At 41.1% G+C, this 23,377-nt stretch overlaps 1 protein-coding gene across 8 annotated transcripts in view; it reads right to left on the bottom strand.

Annotated features, from left to right (window-relative positions):
- Positions 1–22,123, bottom strand: part of shc2 (SHC (Src homology 2 domain containing) transforming protein 2) — a 118,615-nt gene extending 96,492 nt beyond the window's left edge. For 3 of the 8 annotated variants that reach the window (XM_051935273.1, XM_051935276.1, XM_051935277.1), the window contains exons 1-2: positions 21,649–21,816; positions 21,173–21,550 (exon numbers count right to left, since the gene is read on the bottom strand). The gene's annotated coding sequence lies outside the window, so the exon portion shown is untranslated. Of the gene's footprint in view, positions 1–21,172; positions 21,551–21,648; positions 21,817–21,938 lie in introns of those variants that run through there. The other 5 variants (XM_051935278.1, XM_051935282.1, XM_051935274.1 and 2 more) reach the window with 4 other exon arrangements.
- Between the last annotated feature and the right edge of the window lie 1,254 nt (positions 22,124–23,377).

The following is a 23,377-nucleotide window of genomic DNA, read 5'->3' as shown; positions in this document are numbered from 1 at the left end:
TGTTTTTGGGACTTCTGGAGTCCGTGTCTGTCTGTTGCCAGGCTATCTTTCACTATATATATATATATATATATTGTGAAGGACAGCCGGGTCCCATGCCCAGCAGGGACGCCCCTGCTGCATCTGTTCCGGGGGAGCCACCATGGGCAGCTCAATACCTCCCCCGGGACGCTTGGTGGCAGCCTCCCTGGTGGACGATGATTCCCCAACCTGGCGCAGGGCTTCATGGGAGATGGAGTCCTCACAGCCTGGTTGGGGGCTCGGATGGCCGCTAGGGGGAGCTGCACGACATCTGCAGCCCAGCTGGTCGACTCGTCAGCCCCACCCGGAAGTTTAATTAGGATCAGGTAATCAAGCACCTGGAATGCTTCCGGGTGGGGTATAAAAAAGGCCAGCCACCACCACTCGAGAGAGCCAGAGTCGGGAGGAGGAGGACTAAGCCTTAGGAGAAGTGGTGGTAAAGGGAAAAGAGAGAGAGTAATTGTGAGTGTATTTGGGACTGTGTTGGGCCTGTGGGACACGGGGAAGGCGTGCCCCACGGCTGAAGAAATAATAAAGTGTGTTTTATTTAAGTACGTGCCTCTGTCTCAGTCTGTGCCGGGTCGGGCGCTATAAGGCACCTTTCACAATATATATATATATATATATATATATATATATATATATATATATATATATATATATATATACAGTGCATCCGGAAAGTATTCACAGCGCATCACTTTTTCCACATTTTGTTATGTTACAGCCTTATTCCAAAATGGATTAAATTCATTTTTTTCCTCAGAATTCTACACACAACACCCCATAATGACAACATGAAAAAAGTTCACTTGAGGTTTTTGCAAATTTATTAAAAATAAAAAAACTGAGAAATCCCATGTACATAAGTATTCACAGCCTTTGCTCAATACTTTGTCGATGCACCTTTGGCAGCAATTCCAGCCTCAAGTCTTGTTGAATATGATGGCACAAGCTTGGCACACCTATCCTTGGCCAGTTTCGCCCATTCCTCTTTGCAGCACCTCTCAAGCTCCATCAGGTTGGATGGGAAGTGTCAGTGCACAGCCATTTTAAGATCTCTCCAGAGATGTTCAATCAGATTCAAGTCTGGGCTCTGGCTGGGCCACTCAAGGACATTCACAGAGTTGTCCTGAAGCCTCTCCTTTGATATCTTGGCTGTGTGCTTAGGGTCGTTGTCCTGCTGAAAGATGAACCGTCGCCCAGTCTGAGGTCAAGAGCGCTCTGGAGCAGGTTTTCATCCAGGATGTCTCTGTACATTGCTGCAGTCATCTTTCCCTTTATCCTGAGTAGTCTCCCAGTCCCTGCCGCTGAAAAACATCCCCACAGCATGATGCTGCCACTACCATGCTTCACTGTAGGGATGGTTCCTGGTTTCCTCCAAACATGACGCCTGGCATTCACACCAAAGAGTTCAATTTTTTTCTCATCAGACCAGAGAATTTTCTTTCTCATGGTCTGAGAGTCCTTCAGGTGCCTTTTGGCAAACTCCAGGTGGGCTGCCATGTGCCTTTTACTAAGGAGTGGCTTCCGTCTGGCCACTCTACCATACAGGCCTGATTGGTGGATTGCTGCAGAGATGGTTGTCCTTCTGGAAGATTCTCCTCTCTCCACAGAGGACATCTGGAGCTCTGAAAGAGTGACCATCGGGTTCTTGGTCACCTCCCTGACTAAGGCCCTTCTCCCCCGATCGCTCAGTTTAGATGGCCGGCCAGCTCTAGGAAGAGTCCTGGTGGTTTTGAACTTCTTCCACTTACGGATGATGGAGGCCACTGTGCTCATTGGGACCTTCAAAGCAGCAGAAATTTTTCTGTAACCTTCCCCAGATTTGTGCCTCAAGACAATCCTGTCTCGGAGGTCTACAGACAATTCCTTTGACTTCATGCTTGTTTTGTGCTCTGACATGAACTGTCAACTGTGGGACCTTATATAGACAGGTGTGTGCCTTTCCAAATCATGTCCAATCAACTGAATTTACCACAGGTGGACTCCAATTAAGCTGCAGAAACATCTCAAGGATGATCAGGGGAAACAGGATGCACCTGAGCTCAGTTTTGAGCTTCATGGCAAAGGCTGTGAATATTTATGTACATGTGCTTTCTCAATTTTTTTATTTTTAATAAATTTTCAAACATCTCAAGTAAACTTTCTTCACGTTGTCATTATGGGGTGTTGTGTGTAGAATTCTGAGGAAAAAAATTAATTTAATCCATTTTGGAATAATGCTGTAACATTAAAAAAATGGAAAAAGCGATGCGCTGTGAATACTTTCCGGATGCACTGTATATATACAGTATATATACACATACTACGTGTACCTACGGCTCCTTTCTTTTGTATTCATGTGTGTCTGAACTTCTGTTCTCCGGTGCTCTCTTGAACGTATTCTCGTAAAGACTGCTTCTGTCAGATTCTGTCATTATTTATGAGATGCCTTTCTCCCCTCTTGTCTGCTTTTATACTTGCCATCTTTGAAAGCGAGTCTCTCAGTGTGCGCCTTTACTCCTCCTCTGGCATCTCACACTCACACTTCCTCTTTGTCACGCCACCAAAGCCAAACTGACCAATCAAATTTCTCTGACTGGGCACACAGACCTTAGTGTTTTACTATAATAGTAGATATGTGGCACGGTGGTGCAGTATTAGCACAGATGCTTCACAATAATGAGACTAGAATTTGATTCCCAGGTGCTCTCTGTGTGGAGTTCTCCCCGTGTCCGCAAGGTTTTTCTCTGGTGCTCCAGTTTCCTCTCATAGTCCAAAGACATGCAGGTTAGGTGGATTAGTAATGCTAAATTGGCCATTTATTCTGCTTGTGTGTTTTCCCTGTGATGGATTGGTGCACTATCCAGGGATTGTGCTGCCTTGTGCTCAATGATTGCTGGGATAGGCTCCAGCTGCTCTGTGACCCTGACCTGGGTAAGTGAGTTTAAAAAATGGATGGATGGACGGATGAATGGATGGATGGATATGTCGTAATCATCATCACCAGTTTCACAGACATTTCCCAGGCTTAATTGATTTAGCTAGGTGCCTCTCAATTCTTTTGGTCCTTGGACTCTTTTGATACCTCCAACCATGTCTTCTTCAGTCTCATCCTCTCCACCTCCATCCTGGTTGGCCTTTTTATCCCATCATCTTCTGCGCCTTTCGCTACATATGTCTATTTCTTCTCCAGACAACAGCATTTACATTTCTCTCACCCCATGACACCCCACACACTCACATGGTTCGTATTCCACTATCTTCCACCATGTCTTACTCCCCCAAAATGCACTTCTCATGGCTGGATCTGCCACCAGGGTGACTTTGGTGCAGACCCTGTGGCCCTGCTCATTAAGGGGCCTTACCATATATACAAGGAAAAAAAAATAATAATATGAAAGGTCTGGGCTTTCACTGACAGAAACTCAAAGCAACCCACTGTCTAGCACAAACCCCTACACCATTATGATCCTCCGATTATAAACCTGTTCAATTAAATCTTTTAAAAGAAAAAGAATTGTGCGGGTAGGGCACAATCAGAGCAGGTGTCTCATAGGTCACTTTTATGAAATCATGTTACTGTGCTGCAAAAGATGAAAAGACAAAACAGATGGCCATTCAACACAAAAGCCCAGTGGTGTAGCAACAACAATAATTAAAGAGGGAGAAGCAGAAGACACTGAGAATTATAACTGACATCCATCCATCCATTTTCCAACCCGCTGAATCCGAACACAGGGTCACGGGGGTCTACTGGAGCCAATCCCAGCCAACACAGGGCACAAGGCAGGAACCAATCCCAGGCAGGGTGCCAACCCACCGCAGGACACACACAAACACACCCACACACCAAGCACACACTAGGGCCAATTTAGAATCGCCAATATAACTGACATTTCCAAAAAAAAAAAAAAACGAAAACCTTAAATGAAGTTTTGAACGAACCATAAACACCACAAGTAAGACTAACGAGACAGACCATACAAATAGTGAGGAAGCAGCTAATGTCTCCGCTTCTAGCAGCTTTAGCAGCTATCGGCAGTCAACAACATAGAAGAGAAGGAGACTGCAGCAGGAGACACAATGTACCAAACAAAGTGAACCCCAAACAAAAGAATTCCTCTGTAAGGTCTTTATTTGCAAATATGAGAACCCAAAATGCTCAGTTTCATTTCACCTTTTTGTCACAAAGTGGCATAAGCCATTAAAAAATACTGAACTGATGTTCGATGACTGCACTGTCAGAAGAAAGCTGGTTTCCTACAGATGTGATGTTGCACTCATCAATTCGTTTTTACATTTATTCTAAAAATGAACAAAAAATGAAGGTGAAGCTGACGTAACATAAACCTTTGGAGATTTTTTTCTATTTTAATGCCAGTAACTGATTTATTATTCACCATGTGATGTTCACAATGGGCGGCACGGTGGCGCAGCTGCCTCACAGTTAGGAGACCCGTGTTTGCTTCCCGGGTCCTCCCTGCATGGAGTTTGCATGTTCTCCCCGTGTCTGCGTGGGTTTCCTCCGGGCGCTCCGGTTTCCTCCCACAGTCCAAAGACATGCAGGTTAGGTGGATTGGCGATTCTAAATTGGCCCTTGTGTGGGTGGTGTGTGGGTGTGTTTCTGTGTGTCCTGCGGTGGGTTGGCACCCTGCCCGGGATTGGTTCCTGCCTTGTGCCCTGTGTTGGCTGGGACTGGCTCCAGCAGACCCCCGTGACCCTGTGTTTGGATTCAGCGGGTTGGAAAATGGATGGATGGATGGATGTTCACAATGTGTGCATTGTGCCTGGTAGGGGTAGTGAGGTGAGGGGTTCCTTTTGAGCTTCAACACCAAAGGGCCCAAGGCCTTCGTAATCCAAACTTGACACCACTCATTACAGATCTGTCATAAATGTTTCTTTAAATGCCATAGAGGCTCCTATAGAAGTCAGGATGGGGCCATCTTGTGGAATTTCTTAAATGCACTTCTCACCTGGGCGATCACTGATTTGCCCAAACCTCCTTCTGCACTTAACATGGCAATCTATGCAGTAGAGCTCCTCTGTTTTCTCCAGTACACCTCCATTGCTGATGCCTAAGTTTACCTCTACTATATCAGTATTCTGCTCCCCTCTCACACACTTACTACAAAGGTCACACTTGCCACATGCAGACTACCCTTCAGCCCACTACTTCCTTTATCCACCCAATTCTGACAGCCTATGCATTGGATGAAGTTTCTCAGAAAACCTCCACCACACTTCATGCACGACTCTCTTCCATGTCAATTACCCTTCACCTCCAGCCATCATCTTGGCCATTCCTACTTTGCCATTGAGGCATTTCACTTTCAAAATAGCATTCCATTTCAGTATCATGTCCTTCAAATCCACTGTACTTTCTGCCATTCATATGAAATCATCTGCATAAAAGAGCTCTCATGGTGATCCTTCACACACTTTGCTGGTCACCTTCTCTATCACATCACATATCTACACAGTACTCCTCTAGTAAAAAGACAATAAAAAAGAATCTAAGAAACCTTAGGGACATAAATGAGAAGGAAATAGAAAATGAATTGAACACATATTTCACCCAGGCATTTATAAAGATGGATGGATGGATTTATAAAGAGAGAAACAAGTGGAATGTCAGCCAGTCATTATCCAACCTGCTATATCCTAACACAGGGTCACGGGGGGTCTGCTGGAGCCAATCCCAGCCAACACAGGAAGAAATCCCAGGCAAGCCCCAGCCCACCGCATAGCACACACACACACACACACACACACACACACACACACACACACACACACGCACACACACTAGGGACAATTTAGGATCGCCAATGCACCTAACCTGCATGTCTTTGGACTGTGGTAAGAAACCCATACAGACACGAGGAAACATGCAAACTCCACGCAGGGAGGACCCTGGAAGCGAACCCAGGTCTCCTTACCAAGGTTATTATAGTTAACGAAAACTAAAATCAAAACTGAAACTGTTACTAAAAAAACATTTTCGTAAACTGAAATAAAATAATTAACAAAACTGAAATGAAAAACTAAACGAAACTATTAAAGTTGCTGGAAAGACTAACTGAACTAAAATAGTAATTTACTCAAATATTTTTAGTTTTCGTTTTTGAATGAATATTCTTGCCGTTAGTCTTTAACCATTGTAAGTTTTAAGTCTAACACAGAAAGTCATCCACCACGAGCCACCCGCACATTTTCATCCAGTGAAAGGCGGCTGGTGACTGAGGGCGGCTGTTCACATAGCATTTGCGGTAACAGAGCAAGCTGAGTGCAGGTGCGTAAAGAAATAAGTGCATGGGAAATAGAAAGCGATTTGCGTGCCACCTTTCCTTGTGCTTGTCAAGATGTAATTCAAACGGCTGAAATCAGAATGTGCTGGTCATCAAAACGTTTACCATATGGACAGAAAAATCATGAGTGAGTAACGTTTCAGTTTATATTCTCAGGTGTCTGGTTTTTGTTGACAGTAATTCACCTGCCACTTCACACAGGAGAAATCGTTTTTACTTTCTCATATACGAAAGTATAGTAATCATGAAAAAATTCGACCTCGATATTTTGATGAATCTTGACGTTATAGACTATCCAGTGTCCAACAATACTGTTTTTTGGAATTGTGTGTGTGCACGCGTGTGTATGCGTGTGTGTGGCTGTTTGTGTGTAAATACGATAACTCAAAAACGCAACTAGATAAATGGATGAAATTCGGCATATGGTTGTTACGCCGCAATTGTAGATCTGTATTAACTTTTGGGGCAAATCGATCACCCGGAAGTGGTACTTTACCTGAACACATACTCGATTTTTTTTTTTTATTTATACGGCTGCAGAGTCCGATTTATTCAACTTTACTTTTATAATAACTGCTCAATATATTATTCATTTGATTTGTTGTTGATGGTTCCTTAATGTTGATAATTTAAAAATATAATCATTGTCTTGCGGTTTACTCCTCAAATATCCATCCCCATATCTGAGTATACAAGAAAGTCGAGGGGCGAACACTCCCGGTTTTTGAAAATAAAGCGGCACTGATCGAGAGACTGACTAGGTCATCATACAAGATCAGCATATTGTTGCTGACCAATCACTTTTGCTTTAAAAACATCATTTAACAACGAAGCGATACAAACAAAGGTAGAGAGTCTGACAAGTGATGAAAAACTAAACATACTAATAGGTTTTTGTATTTATTCCATATTTATTAATTTATCTTTTTTAGTTCATATTCACAACTCAAAATGAAGAAGAAGCAACCTGAATAGTTGACAAAAAAAAAAAACGTATGACATAATTTATCTAGTCTTTCAAAAAGCCTTTGATACCATCATCCCACACCAAAGATTAATTCTGAAACTAGAAGCTGTAGGCATTAGAGGTAACCCGCAAAACTGGATCTCAAGTTGGTTAACCAGCAGGAGACAAAGAGTACAGATGAGAGGAGAATGGAGTGAGGTCATCAGTGGAGCCCCTCAGGGGTCTTTCCTTGGTCCATTACTTTTTCTGCTTTATATTAATGACACTGATTCTGGTAAAGTTAGTAAACTTGTCATATTTACAGATGACACCAAGGAGACAGCAAAAAGAATCCAAAAAGACCTGGACAAGTTTCAGAACTGGCCAAACACCTAGAAAATGCAGTTTAATATAGAAAAGTGAAAAGTGCTACACGTGGGCAAAGGGAACATCAATGATAAATACAAGATGGGAGACTCTGTCATACAGGAAGAAACCTCTGAAGAGGATTTAGGGGTTCATGTTGATGCACCATTTTCATCGATAATTAAAAAGGCAAATAAAATGTTAGGTTATATCATAAAAACCTGCTGAATTTAAGTCAAGGGACGTTATGCTCAAATTATATGATGCACAAGTGAGACCACATCTAGAGTGTTGTGTGAAGTTCGGGTCAGCACATTACAAGAAGGATATAGCAGCACTTGAAGCTGTGCAGAGGAGAGCAAATAAGTGCATCTCAGGACTTGAGGACACGTCCTACTGCGACAGACTCACAGAATTCAACCTGTTTAGTCTCAAACAGAGGAGATTGTGTGGGGACCTAATCCAGGTATTTAAAATGCTCAGAGGCATTGATAAAGTACTGTAGATCTGGCAAAATTCTTTCAGTTTAAGGGTGAATCTCGTACTCAAGGACATCAGTGGAAATTAAGGGGAAGTGCACTTAAGACTGAAACCAAGAAACACTTTTTTACACAAAGAGTTGTGGGGCCCTGGAACAAACTACACAGTCATGGAGTTGAAGCAGAAACCTTGACAAGCGTTAAGAAGAATCTGGATGAGATATTGAGGCATCTTAGCTATTATGTGAACAAACCGGCTTGATTGTCTGAATGGTCTCCTTTCATTTGTCATATTTCTTACATTCTTATGTTCTAAAAGTAACAGACTCAGAACAGATCCCTAGTGCAGCCTGAGCTTCAGAAGTTCTTCACACATTGTCATCACTGCAGATACTAATCATTTTCACACCTTTCTCAATGTCCACCTCACCACGTCACATGGCACCTTTTTAAAAACCTTCGCCAGATTAACAAATTCATAAAGCAACTTTATTCCTTGTACCTGATGATTTGTGTTTGCTTAAAACAAAGACTGCATCTGTTGTTCCCATTGTTGGGCCAAGCTTATTAGTGTGCCAACTGACTGTTAGCTAACTCATGCAGCTGCCCCCCCTCCCTTACAGTATGATTTGCACCTTAGGTGAATGCCTTAATGGTGGCACCACCCTTGGTTGTTCCGTTCCCAGGCATGAATCAGAAGCTTCATCTGACCGACCCCTGATGAACTAGGACTCTTTCAACCAATCGTCATCACCTGCTCCAAAAGCTTACTCGCTCAGTATGACCCACACTCCAAAGGATCACTCTTTCCTTGGTATGCTGGGATGAGCACACCTCTCTTCCGGTCTTCAGCCATTCTCCCTAGTGGATTTTTAGCAGTTTTTCCACAGTCTGCCTTACCTCTGAATGCACCAAGTGCCAGTTCCATGAGTGGAGTTCTAGTCATAAAAACAAAAATGACAGACTAATGGACACCTCACTCTCTTTGGGGCTCATTTGAGCAGACTCCTTATTTTCAGGCTATTTTGTGAGTGGCAGAAGGAAAGGATATAAAGCCAGAGATGGAGGCATCTCAAACACATGGCAGTGGCTAAAGAAAAGGGAGAAATGGATTGAAAGTTGAGGACTGGAGAAGAACTGTTGGAGAGGTACAGAACAGGAAGTATCGGCTGTGAAAGGTTTGTGATGGAAAAGCACTCGAGGACATAAAGGAAACGGCAGTCTGAACCAAAATGGAATTCATCTTGATTAAATGTTAGAGGGTAAGCCTTTTAGTGATGATGGGATTTTCTAAATTATTTCAATGTCTGGCAAATTTTTACAGGAAGCAATTGAATAAACCAGCAACAATGCCCATATCTCACATACTTCCATATATTGGCCCCAGTTAATTTCTCCTGACTAATCACTTTTTAGACGTGACCCTTTTCTCACTGCGGTTGTCACAACAGATACACCACGGCATTGCATTTAATCACTGATCACATGAATTCTGTTCAAAATTAATCAACTAGGTGCTCTTTCAACACAAAAGCTAGCAGAAGGTTTAGTTGTGCCAAGTGTGTACCTTGTGAAAGATCTCTTCTGTGCAAGATACAGAGAGTGAACAGACTGTCAACACTGCTAGAAAAGGACAAATATATCTAAAATCTGCTTTTAAAAATAACATTTCTGTGGTTGGCAACATTGCAGGATGGTTTAAATTTGAAATTTTAGTGGCTTGACACGCACACCATACCATCTACACTGCATTCAGTACAGCTAACATATCTGTGACAAGAGTTAACATGGGATCAGAATAAGGGTGAGCCTTATAGTAGACAATCCCAAGAACTTGTCAGTATGCATATGAATCACCCAACTGGGCACAACTCTCTGTCCAGTACTGCTTACGGGTGACACTGATCACCTAACACTTCTAAAAGGCAGGATTTAGTAAAAGACTGTGATGCTACAATTTGCATTATGTATTATGTTGACCGCTTTTCTAATCATTTTGGACAAAAGCATCTGCCAAGCAAATAAACATAAATGTAAATGTACAGTTTTGATAGTAGCAGGTTAAACGTAACGTATATTACATAGTTAGATTACTTTTTAAATTAATGAGTAACCTACTGCATTACTACTTTTATTGAAGCAAAAGTCATTGCATTAAAAACACAGTTTTCTGTTGTGACGGGCTGCCACAGCCATTACCTGGCAGGGACTCCAATTGTATGGAAGGACCAAGAGAGAGAGCATCAGCAAGGCAATACCTTCCCTGCGACGTCAGAGGGCAGCCCTCCTGGCGGCTGTGGCACCACGGATTCCCGCAGGGCATGTCAGGACTTGGAGTTTGATCCGGCCTTGTCGGGGGTTGCTGTAGAGCCCTATAATGGAATTCCATCACACCTGGGAGTGATTCCAGGTAATTCTAATGAGCCACCTGGAGCACTCCCAGGAGTAGAATAAAAGAAGCTGCTGCCTCACTCCATTCGAGGAGCCAGAGTTAGGAGGTGGAGTACAAAGCTTGGTGGGACAGGAGTGGAGGTTGCAGAGAAAGAAGAAGAAGAAGTAGAAGAAGAAGAAAGAAGAAGGGACTGAGCATTACTGCTAGTGCTTTTGTACTGTGCTCTGTAGTGGGGAGCAGGGAATGAGCTGCCCCATGAGAAATAAATGTGTGTTGCCTTGGACTTGTGTCTCTGTGCCTGTCTGTGTCCAGGTTTGGGGAGCTGTATGCCCACAGTATTCCACACTGTTTACTGTGTTACTACAGAAGCTTATTCCTGACACACCAAAAAGACTGTGCGTAGCGGGCAATCAAATGAAAAGAACTGAACAAAACTTATAAGTAGAAATTTAATCCTGCATGCGCTACGGGGTCAATTTAATTGCCACAGGGAGCCAGTGAGTATCACAGTAGCACTTGGGGTGATAAAAGAAGCAATCACGGTGGCAGAAAAGAGTGTGCTGTGTTAATCTAGGAAAACAAACTTATACATAAAATGTCACTTTATATTTAATCTAGTTATTTGTTATAAATATTTTGAAATCAAATTTGGCTGGGTTTCTGGTCAGTTTTAGAAAGGTTCATGAATGGGCTTAGGATGGGTTTAGGATTTTGTAAAAAATTCTGGCCAGTGAAATGTGCGGTTTTTCATACAAAAGAAAAAACAACCCAAAGGGAGGACACTGGTCTTAATGTGTTGGTAACACATTATATTTTATAATAAGTAATTAAATGACATACTTAAATACTTTTTTTGTAACCAATGACCTTTCTATTTATCCATTATATAGTGCCTTTCATATCTATCTATCTATCTATCTATCTATCTATCTATCTATCTATCTATCTATCTATCTATCTATCTATCTATCTATCTATTATATAGTGCCTTTCATATCTATCTATCTATCTATCTATCTATCTATCTATCTATCTATCTATCTATCTATCTATCTATTATATAGTGCCTTTCATCTATCTATTATATAGTGCCTTTCATATCTATCTGTCTATGTATATATCTATCATTTAGTCCCTTTCATATCTATCTATCTATCTATCTATCTATCTATCTATCTATCTATCTATCTGACCTTTAATTTGTATTGATTTTATACATTACATTATAATTATTAAGTTATAAGTCAGACACACTATACAGTTCTCAATGCATCCCCGAGTGACTCCAAGGAATTGCACTCAAAGTCTGACTAGATTAATAATTTATCCCACCCCATACTAGGTCATGAGAAGTAGTGATGAAGCGTCCTACACCCCATCCCAGTGAGGAGTAGCAGTTCACATCTGGGAATGTATGATGTCATGATTTTACGCACACTGAGCCACAAAATGGCACTCATAAATGTGTTTCGTAGTTTCCTTGGAAATCATGATGGTGTTTTGTAGTTTTCTTATACTAACCCTAAGACTTCACCACAAAGAAGGTAATAATAATAATAGTAATATTCAAAAAAGTAGGAGAAGAAGAAGAAAAACATAATGAGGTAGAATATTGCGCTAAGCTACACATAATTAATTGTTGCCACTTAATGACGTACACCAAGACAGAAAGATCAAGACACACACACCAAAATAAGAGTTAAGCCTGATAACTAGGCGGAGTAGTGGCTCTGAGGCAAGGGATCTGCACTGGCAATCGGAAGGTTGCCAGTTCAAATCCCGTAAACGACAAAAATGACTCTACTTTGTTGGGCCCTGAGCAAGGCCCTTAAACTGCAATTGCTCTGTCCTGGGTATGACGTTAATCTGCATCCAGCCCTGCAAGTAGGCACTCCAACCTGCAGGGAAAGACCAGGGGGGTTGGTGGCAGAATTGGCACTCCAGCCACCATAAAAAAACCTCACACTGTTCCACTCCATCTGAACTAGTGTGGTGCTGAGGTGTCACCCACTGCATGACTGCACTCTGGGTTCCTGAGTTGGTTTGTTGTGTGGTGGATGCAGCAATGTGCTATATTAGCATGTCCTCCTAACCTCTCTCTCTCCGATAACAGACACATTTATTTAACAATTCACAAGTCTCATCTGCCTTCTTGAACCTTCCGAGGCTTATAAAGTCTTACCTAAGGGTTTATGGAATACAGAGCTCAGTACACCTGTTGGCCGTTTTGCAGCCAGTCACCCACTCAGCCCCTCATGGTAACTTGTTGGCTACTACAATACAGTCTGCAACCATGACCACCAGAGTGTTGATAGTGTGCTATCGCTTGTGATTCACATATGTATGCTCATCCACACTTGAGGCAATGATCTTTATGTGCGACTGCTTTCCTACTCTGAAAAACTTCACAAATCTGGCTAAAGGACGCAAAGGACAAAATACATCAGCAGAAATCCTAGAGAAGCAGTTGTTGCAGCACATCAGTCTGAAAAGAGTTATAAGGCCATTTTCCAAAGTTGTGAAGTCCACCCAAATAAATCAACACAGGCTTTCATAATATAGATATATAACTGCAAAGGTTGAAATGTTTGCAAAATAGCAGGAAAGCTGAAAACACAAAATAATTAGTTTTGCCACAGTAATTCTATTAGTGTTCAAACAGCAATGCAAAATAAAATATATATACTGTATATATAAATATGCAGGTTATATATATTGCTTTGTTATTGTTGGTGAGGAGGGGAAGTATCTTCCTTGCCATCTACACTTTCCCCTGCAGACTCCCATAATCATCAGCACTTTACTAAGACCAAACCAGGCTTTTATTAAGGTCTTGTGATAGGCAGTAGCTCACTAATTGATACACTTAGGCAGCCCATATTGTAATAAAATACCATCAAATGGATAAAAATACAGCTAAGGCCATAAAAATGTACTGCAAAATAAGATCTGCTTCACAGGGCACACTGACCATCACATCTCAATTTTGGCCTCAAGCGAAATCCACAGTCATTCCACTGATCCTTTTTTTTACAAGATACAGTACACAACGTTATTGCACTTTGGGCTCAATTTTCACATTCCTAAATGATTTACTAGCAAATAAGGTCAGTCCACCCCTTACAAAACAACTACTGTCAGTGCTATTGACAGGAAATTATTAACTTGACTAAATGCTCTAATAACTGTCCAAAAGCACCCATTAGAGAAGTTTCTGGAAGGTGCTATAACTTTATCCATCCATCCATTTTCTAAACCCACAGTAGCAGGGATGCTGGACGCCACAGTCTGTCCTGATGACATCAGATATAAGAGGGGAGTCAACAGTGAATGGGGTACAAGTTCATTGTAGGGCACATCCACACTCCAACATACCTCGGGCTATTCAGAACATTAGAAAAACTTGTGATGAGAACAGGCCCAACAAGATTACCAATTCCACCCACCGGGTTCCTCCAAAGTAACATCAAGTCAAGGTTTGAATGTCCATAAAGTTCTACTGTCCACCACACTACTTGATATCGTAACTTATTCTGTGTGTCTATATGGACATTAAGGGAATTTCATTTAGAAATTAAGGGGAACTGCATATAGGACTGAAGCCAGGAAGCTCCTCCTTACGTAGAGGGTTGTGGGAGAGACAGGGAGTGGAAGCAGAAACCTTGACAACCTTTAAGAGATTGGTCTCCTCTCGTTTATCAAATTTCTTATGTTCTTGTAGCTCTTATAGTGTGAAGAAAAACTTCAAACATTTGTGCAAAATTTACATTTAACAAGTTTTCAACTGTCTTCCTGTGTTCATGATGACCTCACTTTAAAGTAACAACCTGGCACCAGCTCTCTCCATAATGTATAATACTTCAATCATGTCTCCTCTTAAGCTCCTCTGGACCTTCTCTGGCACTGATATGTCTTCTTTGTATCCTGAAGACCAAAACTGTACATAGCACTCCAGGTGAGGTCTCTTTAGCGTGTTATAAAATTTGAGCATAACTTCCTTTGACTCGTACTCGACACACATCATGCTCTTTAAACGAACGTTCTGTTAATCTTCTTAATGGCTAACACTGTTTGGAAATTGATAGGGTCAGTTCCACTATGACTCCTAGGTCCTTCTCATAAAGGATACCTTAGGGTTACCAGTCCATCTAAAATGCATGTTTTTGAGATGTGGAAGAAACCAAGGCACTGTGGGAAAGCCAGCAGTACTAACTACTTGGGGGGTCCAGATTAATGACAGGTTGGACTGGTCTCAGAACACAGAGGAACTATATAAGAAAGGGAAGAGCAGGCTCTTCTTCCTTAGGAGATTCAGTTCCTTCAGTGGGGTAGTAACATCCATCACATCTTCTACAACTCTGTGATGGTCAGTATGATTTTCTACACTGTGATGTACTTGTCTGGTAACATCACTTCAAGATTGACCCAACAAATTAACAAGCTACAGTAATTAAAAGGGCAAGCTTGGTTATGAGACACACTCTGGACCCCCTGGATGTTATGACAAAGGATAGAATGAAAACAAAACTGAGTGCCATTATGAATAATGCTGCATATCCTCTCTCTGACACACCAACACTGTGGACTTGCAGCCATTGAATCATTCAGCAGAAGCGTGTAAAGAAACACAACTGGGGGCTCCTTTAAACCAACAGCAACACGCCTGCTCAATGCGTCACTGGAACTGGGACTGCCAAGTCAGAAGATTTCTTTTGTTTTGAATTTTGTTGCTTTATAGTCATTCTGGTGTGTGTTCAGATCAAAGTGTGGATGTATACTGATGTATTTACTTACTTACTTATCTACCCCTTTATGTATGAATTTATTTAAAGAGCTTCTGTAAAAAGCCAAATTTCCCCCTGGGAACCAATAAAGTTCTATCTATCTATCTATCTATCTATCTATCTATCTATCTATCTATCTATCTATCTATCTATCTATCTATCTATCTATCTATCTATCTATCTATCTATCTATCACATATAGTGCCTTTTCTATCTATCTATCTATCTATCTATCTATCTATCTATCTATCTATCTATCTATCTATCTATCTATCTATCTATCTATCTATCTATCTATCTATCTATCTATCTGGGAGTGCAGCTGGATGATAAATTGGACTGGACTGTCAATACTGATGCTCTGTGCAAGAGAGGACAGAGCCAACTATACTTTCTTAGAAGGCTGGCGTCCTTCAACATCTGCAATAAGATGCTGCAGACGGTTGTGGCGAGCGCCCCCTTCTACGCGGTGGTGTGCTGGGGAGGCAGCATTAAGAAGAAGGACGCCTCACGCCTGGACAAACTGGTGAGGAAGGCAGGCTCTATTGTAGGCATGGAGCTGGACAGTTTGATATCCGTGGCAGAGTGACGGGCGCTCAGCAGGCTCCTATCAATTGTGGAGAATCCACTGCATCCACTAAACAGTATCATCTCCAGACAGAGGAGCAGCTTCAGCGACAGACTGCTGTCACTGTCCTGCTCCACTGACAGACTGAGGAGATCGTTCCTCCCCCAAACTATGCGACTCTTCAATTCCACCCGTGGGAGTAAACGTTAACATTATTCAAAGTTATTGTCTGTTTTTACCTGCATTTTTATTACTCTTTAATTTAATATTGTTTTTTGTATCAGTATGCTGCTGCTGGAGTATGTGAATTTCCATCCATCCATCGATTCTCTTCCGCTTATCCGAGGTCGGGTCGCAGGGGTAGCAGCTTGAGCAGAGATGCCCAGACTTCCCTCTCCCCGGCCACTTCTTCTAGCTCTTCCGGGAGAATCCCGAGGCGTTCCCTGGTCAGCCGGGAGACATAGTCCCTCCAGCATGTCCTGGGTCTTCCCCTGGGCCTCCTCCCGGTTGGACGTGCCCGGAACACCTCACCAGGGAGGCGTCCAGGAGGCATCCTGATCAGATGCCCGAGCCACCTCATCTGACTCCTCTCGATGCGGAGGAGCAGCGGCTCTACTCTGAGCCCCTCCCGGATGACTGAGCTTCTCACCCTATCTTTAAGGGAGAGCCCAGACACCCTGCGGAGGAAACTCATTTCAGCCGCTTGTATTCGCGATCTCGTTCTTTCGGTCACTATCCATAGCTCATGACCATAAGTGAGGGTAGGAACATAGATCGACTGGTAAATTGAGAGCTTCGCCTTACGGCTCAGCTCCTTTTTCACCACGACAGACCGATGCAGAGACCGCATCACTGCGGACGCCGCACCGATCCGCCTGTCGATCTCACGCTCCATTCTTCCCTCACTCGTGAACAAGACCCCAGGATACTTGAACTCCTCCACTTGAGGCAGGATCTCGCTCCCAACCCTGAGAGGGCACTCCACCCTTTTCCGGCTGAGGACCATGGTCTCGGATTTGGAGGTGCTGATTCCCATTCCAGCCACTTCACACTCAGCTACGAACCGATCCAGAGAGAGCTGAAGATCACGGCCTGATGAAGCAAACAGGACAACATCATCTGCAAAAAGCAGTGACCCAATCCTGAGTCCACCAAACCGGACCCCCTCAACGCCCTGGCTGCGCCTAGAAATTCTGTCCATAAAAGTTATGAATTTGAATATGTGAATTTCCCTTTGGGATTAATAAAGTATCTATCTATCTATCTATCTATCTATCTATCTATCTATCTATCTATCTATCTATCTATCTGCTCTGGTTCACTGATCTGTTTTTCACTTTCAGCTTTTGACTACAATTTAGTATTACATTTCAGGTTTTGGTACTTTGATTTCTTTTCTTCCAGTTACAACTTTTTCATTGTTTTTGACTCCTGGTCCATCCTCATACCCTCTTAGCATAACAGAAAAACATTAAAACAAAAATTTTAAATTTTGAAAAATGATATAAAAATAAAAATGTCTGCAGGCTTAGCTGTAGTGTGGAGATTCTAGGCACTTTTATTGAGCTTCCAATAAACTTAACATATTGTTCAGTAGAAATTCAGCCTGCTCTGTAATTGTATGCAGTTCGCATCACTTCATTGCCAAACCGCCTTTCCAAAGCATTAGTGATTTGTCAACAACGACATTTCCGTCATGTATGTAAACTGTAGAGAATTTCACTAATGAGCGCCTCAAAGAATGGCTTCAATTTCAAAAGGGATTTTTTCACTGTTGTGTGAAGTGACAGGTAAGCTCTCACCACCAAATTACAAACACCTGAGAAGTAAGCTGAAAGATTTTTCTTGCCTGGTAGCTTTGAGAGGGGTTCAAGATTCTTTGTTAACACAAGGAGTTCATAGTTTAATGTTTAGGCAAAATCCCCCCCTTCATTTCTTCACTAAGACTTCATAACTGGTGTGTGGATTATGCAACATTAGTAACGTGGTTTTTTTTTTTTTACTTCTTTTTTCCATGGGTGTTTTTCACATCATTTGACGTTGTCCAGCATTGGTCACCATAAGGTCACATTTTATCAAAAAACTTTTATGATGTCTTTTCTCAATGAAACTATTAAAACAAAATGTTTTCTCGACCGCCACTATAAACTACCTGGAGTAACTTACCCAATGTGATTTGTAATGATGGAAAAGAAACATTTTATATCTCATGTCTTCACGCAGAAGGGAAAGAAAAAAGTTAATGATATAATAGAACCCAATGGTGGACAACAGCAAACAACGACAAACGGAAAAAAGAAAAAAAAAATCCCACGTTGCTCATGTAGCATAATCCACATGTCAGTTATCTAGTCCTATGCTCAAAACGTGCAAAATGCAGCCTTTTTGCTAAATAGTTGTTAAACACATACTGTACTTCTGTAAAAACACATTCACAGATTACTGCGCTGCTGAAATGAACAAAGGACTCCTGACCAATGAATGAGACAAAAGGGGAATTTTCAGTTCAAAAGTACGGCATTATGGGAATGCCTTTCTTGTTTGTAATGTAGTGGTGGGCTAAATGCGCACAAGAGCTGACAACCAATGAATGTTGATACCAAAGTACCATGGAATGCAGTGATGAGGAATAAGGATCACTGGGAGCTTTGGCCCCCACAATCAGAAGAGAAGCGTGTCTATCTGATGTCTCATGTTTTATGTGCCATGGCAGAATGGAAAATAGAAAAAAAAAAGAAAACTCGGTGTAGCTGTGAACCCTTTGCACAATGCCAGCTCTGTCAGAAAACATTACTCATTGTAATTGTGCTGGAAGGTTGGCACACAGTTTGTAATTTAGATATGTCATGCTATTTTTCAATCATTTAAACTGACATGGTGAAGTGACCGGACCGGGAAATGTAGTCCTGACAACCCTCACGACTAAAATTTGTATAATGTGCCATTGACTTAAGTGGGTCACTAGTGAGGCCTGAACTTTCACTCTATAGTTTACAAGCCAGGACTTTTGCCAATGTAAGATGGCACTACTTGCTATAATTCATGGTCAATACATTCCATCACCTCCAGTTAATAAGTAATCTATTGGTCTTTTTACCAAGGTCAATTGGAGTGTTGCGAAGGGCCCGCCAATGAATCATTATTGTACAGAGTGCCTTGCCTTAAGTAAGACCACTCCAAGCAGTTTTACAGATACAGAAAGGTGTAACTCCTTTGGTATTTGTATGACTGGTGCTCGGGCAACTTCAGTGACTTACAACGAATATGACACATAACTCGCCAGTTTGTGGCTTACAGTTTGACCCCTTAGCTACTTAGGGGCCATACAGCTCTTTTATATACAACAATCGATAAAACTTTACTTCATATACAGAAGCACCTTTCACAGTACAGTGTACAACAATTTCACAACATTTCCACCAAAAAAGACCAACTTCCACAGCCAAATACTGCTTTAGTAAACTATGGTTTCCTCTTACGCAAAAGAATTTGAAACTTTAATAAATAAATAACCTCTATTAAAGCCAGCGAAGCAAAGTGAAGAGTACATTTCCAAATAAGAAGAAAAACAAACCAACAAACATAAAATAAACTGAGGAACTGCTTTTTCAACAATTTTGGAAATCATCATCTGGTGTTAGGCAGCAGCCGTAACAAAGTTGATTCACATCTTAAGTCTCATTTCGAAATATCAGAATCAGTAAATCTCGTAAAGAGTGACAGTATAATGTGTAGGCATTTAAATACAGAATATGTGCATTAGTAGACAGCATGTACAGAATGCAGTTCAAAATATAGTGTATACATTTCACTATAGAATGTGTTTCCGAATATAATGTATGCAGTGTTTTACATTTGAGTGTATGTACTTTACTGTACAGCATGTTTCACAATGCAGTGTATGTGTTTTAAATATCGAATGTATCCATTTCAGAAGACAATGTATGTGTTTCGCTATCCATGTATGTGTTTAAGTATACAGTTTTTTAGAATACTGTGCACATACTGTATCGTGGATGTGTTTCCTTATTGAAAAGAATGTGTTGAAGTTTACAGTTTATGTATTTTAGCAAACTGAGTGTAGGTTTCACCATACTGTGTATGTTTTTTACTATTGCACGTACATGTTCAAGTATATAGTTTATGTATTTTAAAATACTAAACGTGTGTTTCAGCATACCGTATATGTGTTTCACCATACTCTGTATGTATTTCACTATCAAATGTATGTGTTTAAGTATACAGTTTATGTATTTTAGCAAACTGAGTGTATGTTTCACCTTACCGTGTATGTTTTTCACTATTGCACGTACATGCTCAAGTATATAGTTTATGTATTTTAAAATACTAAACATGTGTTTCAGCATACCGTATATGTGTTTCACTACTGAATGTATTTAAGTATACATTTTATGCATTTTATAATACTGAGCACATATTGTGTATGTATTTCACTATGGAATGTATGTGTTTAAGTATACAGTTTACGCATTTTAGCAAACTGAGTGTATGTTTTTCACTATTGCATGTACATGCTCAAATATATAGTTTATGTATTTTAGAATACTAAGCATGTGTTTCAGAATACCATATATGTGTTTCACCATACTGTGTATGTTTTTCACTATTGAATGTATATGCTCAAGTATATAGTTTATGTATTTTAGAATACTGAGTATGTGTTTCAGCATACCGTATATGTGTTTCACCATACTCTGTAAGTATTTCACTATTGCATGTGTTGAAGTATACAGTTTATGTATTTTAGCAAACTCGGCATGTGTTTCACCATACTGTGTTTGTATTTCACTACTGAATGTATTTATTTAAGTATACAGTTTATGCATTTTACAATACTGAGCACATATCGTGGATGTGTTTCATTATTGAAAATAATGTATTTAAGTATACAGTTTATGTATTTTTGCAAACTGTATGTTTCACCATACCATTTATGTTTTTCACTAATGCATGTACATGCTCAAGTATATAGTTTATTTATTTCAGAATACTAAGCATGTGTTTTAGCATACCGTATATGTGTTTCACCATACTGTATATGTATGTCACTATCGATTGTATGTGTTTAAATATACAATTTATGCATTTTAGCAAACACAACATGTGTTTCATCATACTGTGTATGTATATCACTATTGAATGTATTTATTTAAGCATACAGTTTATGCTTTTTAGAATACTGAGCGTGTGTTTTACTCTTTTAGCACGTGTTTCGGTATTGGACTTTCAATACTGAATGTATTAAGTGCTTACATTTCAGTATAAGATACCAACGTGTCATTACAGGATACACTGCACGTACCTTTAAGAATGACTAATGTCCTAGACGGTGCCTCATAGAAACCGGGGTCCCACACCTGGGCGAAGCGAACCTGAGCCTTCGGTGAGTTCGACTTATCGCGAAGTGCGCAGGAAGACGAGAGTCAGTCGGGCCGGGTGCCGCTTCAGATTCACAAATAAACTACGGAAGAGTCTTACACACATACGGTACATACGCCTTGGAGCGCTGACATACATCAAACTCTCTTATATAAAAACAGATCTTGTCGATGCTTTTTCTTTTCTTTCTTTCTTTTTTATTTGCGGTCTGTGTTTACTGTGCAGACAAGCCTTCCGCCTCTCAACCGCATGTGCCCAGTGTGCAGATTTACACCAATGATGAAATGCACCGTATTACTCGCTGAAGGAACAAAAAAAAGAACAGGATGGGGAAGATTTCAAAACTTGACAAAAGAGAGCAGAGTTAACGCTGTTAAATGTACAAGGCTACTACTATACCTAATCAACTTCACCTCCGCCCCGTCCCACCAGTCCTGCTCGGCTCTGTCAGCGTGGCGTTTTTTAAAAGCTAGTGAAAGCAGAGGGGGCCCGGATGGGCAGGTTTAGGTCGTTGGCACGGTTTGACTGGAGGGTAAAGCTACTTCTACTCCACACAAGCATTATGGAAATGTTTATCAGCTTCGTCGGTGGCTTCATACGGGAAGCTGGGTCTTATTTTAAGAAGACGGAGCTGTAACGGTACCAAAAAAATGCCTGGCTTATTGTAAAGACTTTTCAAAAATAGTTACCTCATTCTGCCATCTTCCAAACCAGCCTACCCTGGGGCCAGTAGTTCAAAAGGTTTAGTCCTGATCAAAATGATCCAGATTTTGAAATCCCTTTATTTGTCACCCATTCATCTTACTTTTGTCCCGGTTTTTCAAAGCAAAACTAGATTGAATCGCTCTGATCCTGATACAAAACTTTTCACGATTACCAAATCCCTATTACCAGTGCACTAAACGGGACTGCGTATCAAACTGAAGGCTACTAGGTAATCAAAAACAGGCAGAATAGCCAGTATGGGGGTCATTCAAACAGCACAGAAAACAATATAAGCACCCTTCTTGTTTTCAATGTGTTGTAAACAGTCAGACATCTTCCGACTCACAAAAAATAAGTAAAAAGCAAATATGTATTATAATATATTGTGGCCATTTTGACCATGTGTTTCAAATTCAGTTTTTAAATGTCCAGCAGCTGAAAATTAAAAAAAAAAATTGGAATAACCAGAAGTTTGAAGGTGTGCTTTTAGGAGAAGGATCTGAAGTTTGGCTTTGGTTTGCTGTAGTTGGCTCAAAGTAATTTGTTCCTCTTCCAGACAAATCTGTGTGTTTTGCTCTTTCTGTTTCTCATTTAAGAAGTGCCCTAAAGGCATCATCATCTTCATTGTTTAGCAAAGAACGCTTCAGGCCTCTTTTTTGAGCTCTCTGCCAGTGAAGATCCACCTTCTTCCACACTAACAGAGCTGAGATCAAGAATGGTTGTTTCCTCTGCATTAGGAGGAACTGGCTTGCTTTCCTCTTCAACCATCCCCTGCAACACCATGAATCCCATGTAGAGCTCATGAGTTTTCCCCTCCAATAATGTCAATAACCAAATCAGTGTATTCACCTCTTCTAAAGGGCTTGTTCTGCATGGTCCATGGATGCTTTGGACTTCAGTTTCTTCCATCTATATTTTATTTGACCAATGGTCCTCTTCTGGCCAGACCCTGTGGACTTTCACATTCTTAGTAATTTTAAGCCAAATGTCTTTTTTCCTCCTCATGGTCAGCTGAACCTCCCTTATTCGAATTAAAACGTCCTACTGTTAAGGCATAATGACACCCAACACCTTCCAGCAGTGCATTTGTTTCTACTACTGTGAAATTAGGCCCTTTTGAGTCTATGGCTCCACCTGTTTGGTGCAGTGAACAGAGTTTATAGGCCATGTGCATGATTGATTTAACAGAAAACAAGCTGGAACACATCAGCTAATTGATGTTTAATGGGCATGGAACCGATCACCACAGCCATCTTATTCAGCCTTTCTCAAAGAAGTTGGCGTGTCCATCGCCATTACCATTTTGGCAGGAGAGAATATAGTCAAAGAGTGTATGTGGACCGTACAAAACGACTGGAGCATTACACCACTAAAGAACTTTATGCCCAGTTTCAGTTTGGGAAAGATGATGTTAAGTACATTG

Source organism: Erpetoichthys calabaricus, chromosome 12 (assembly GCF_900747795.2).
Source record: "Erpetoichthys calabaricus chromosome 12, fErpCal1.3, whole genome shotgun sequence".
In the NCBI taxonomy this organism is placed as follows: domain Eukaryota; kingdom Metazoa; phylum Chordata; class Cladistia; order Polypteriformes; family Polypteridae; genus Erpetoichthys; species Erpetoichthys calabaricus.
Note: the sequence above shows the minus strand (reverse complement) of the source record. Positions and strands in the feature narration are given on the sequence as shown.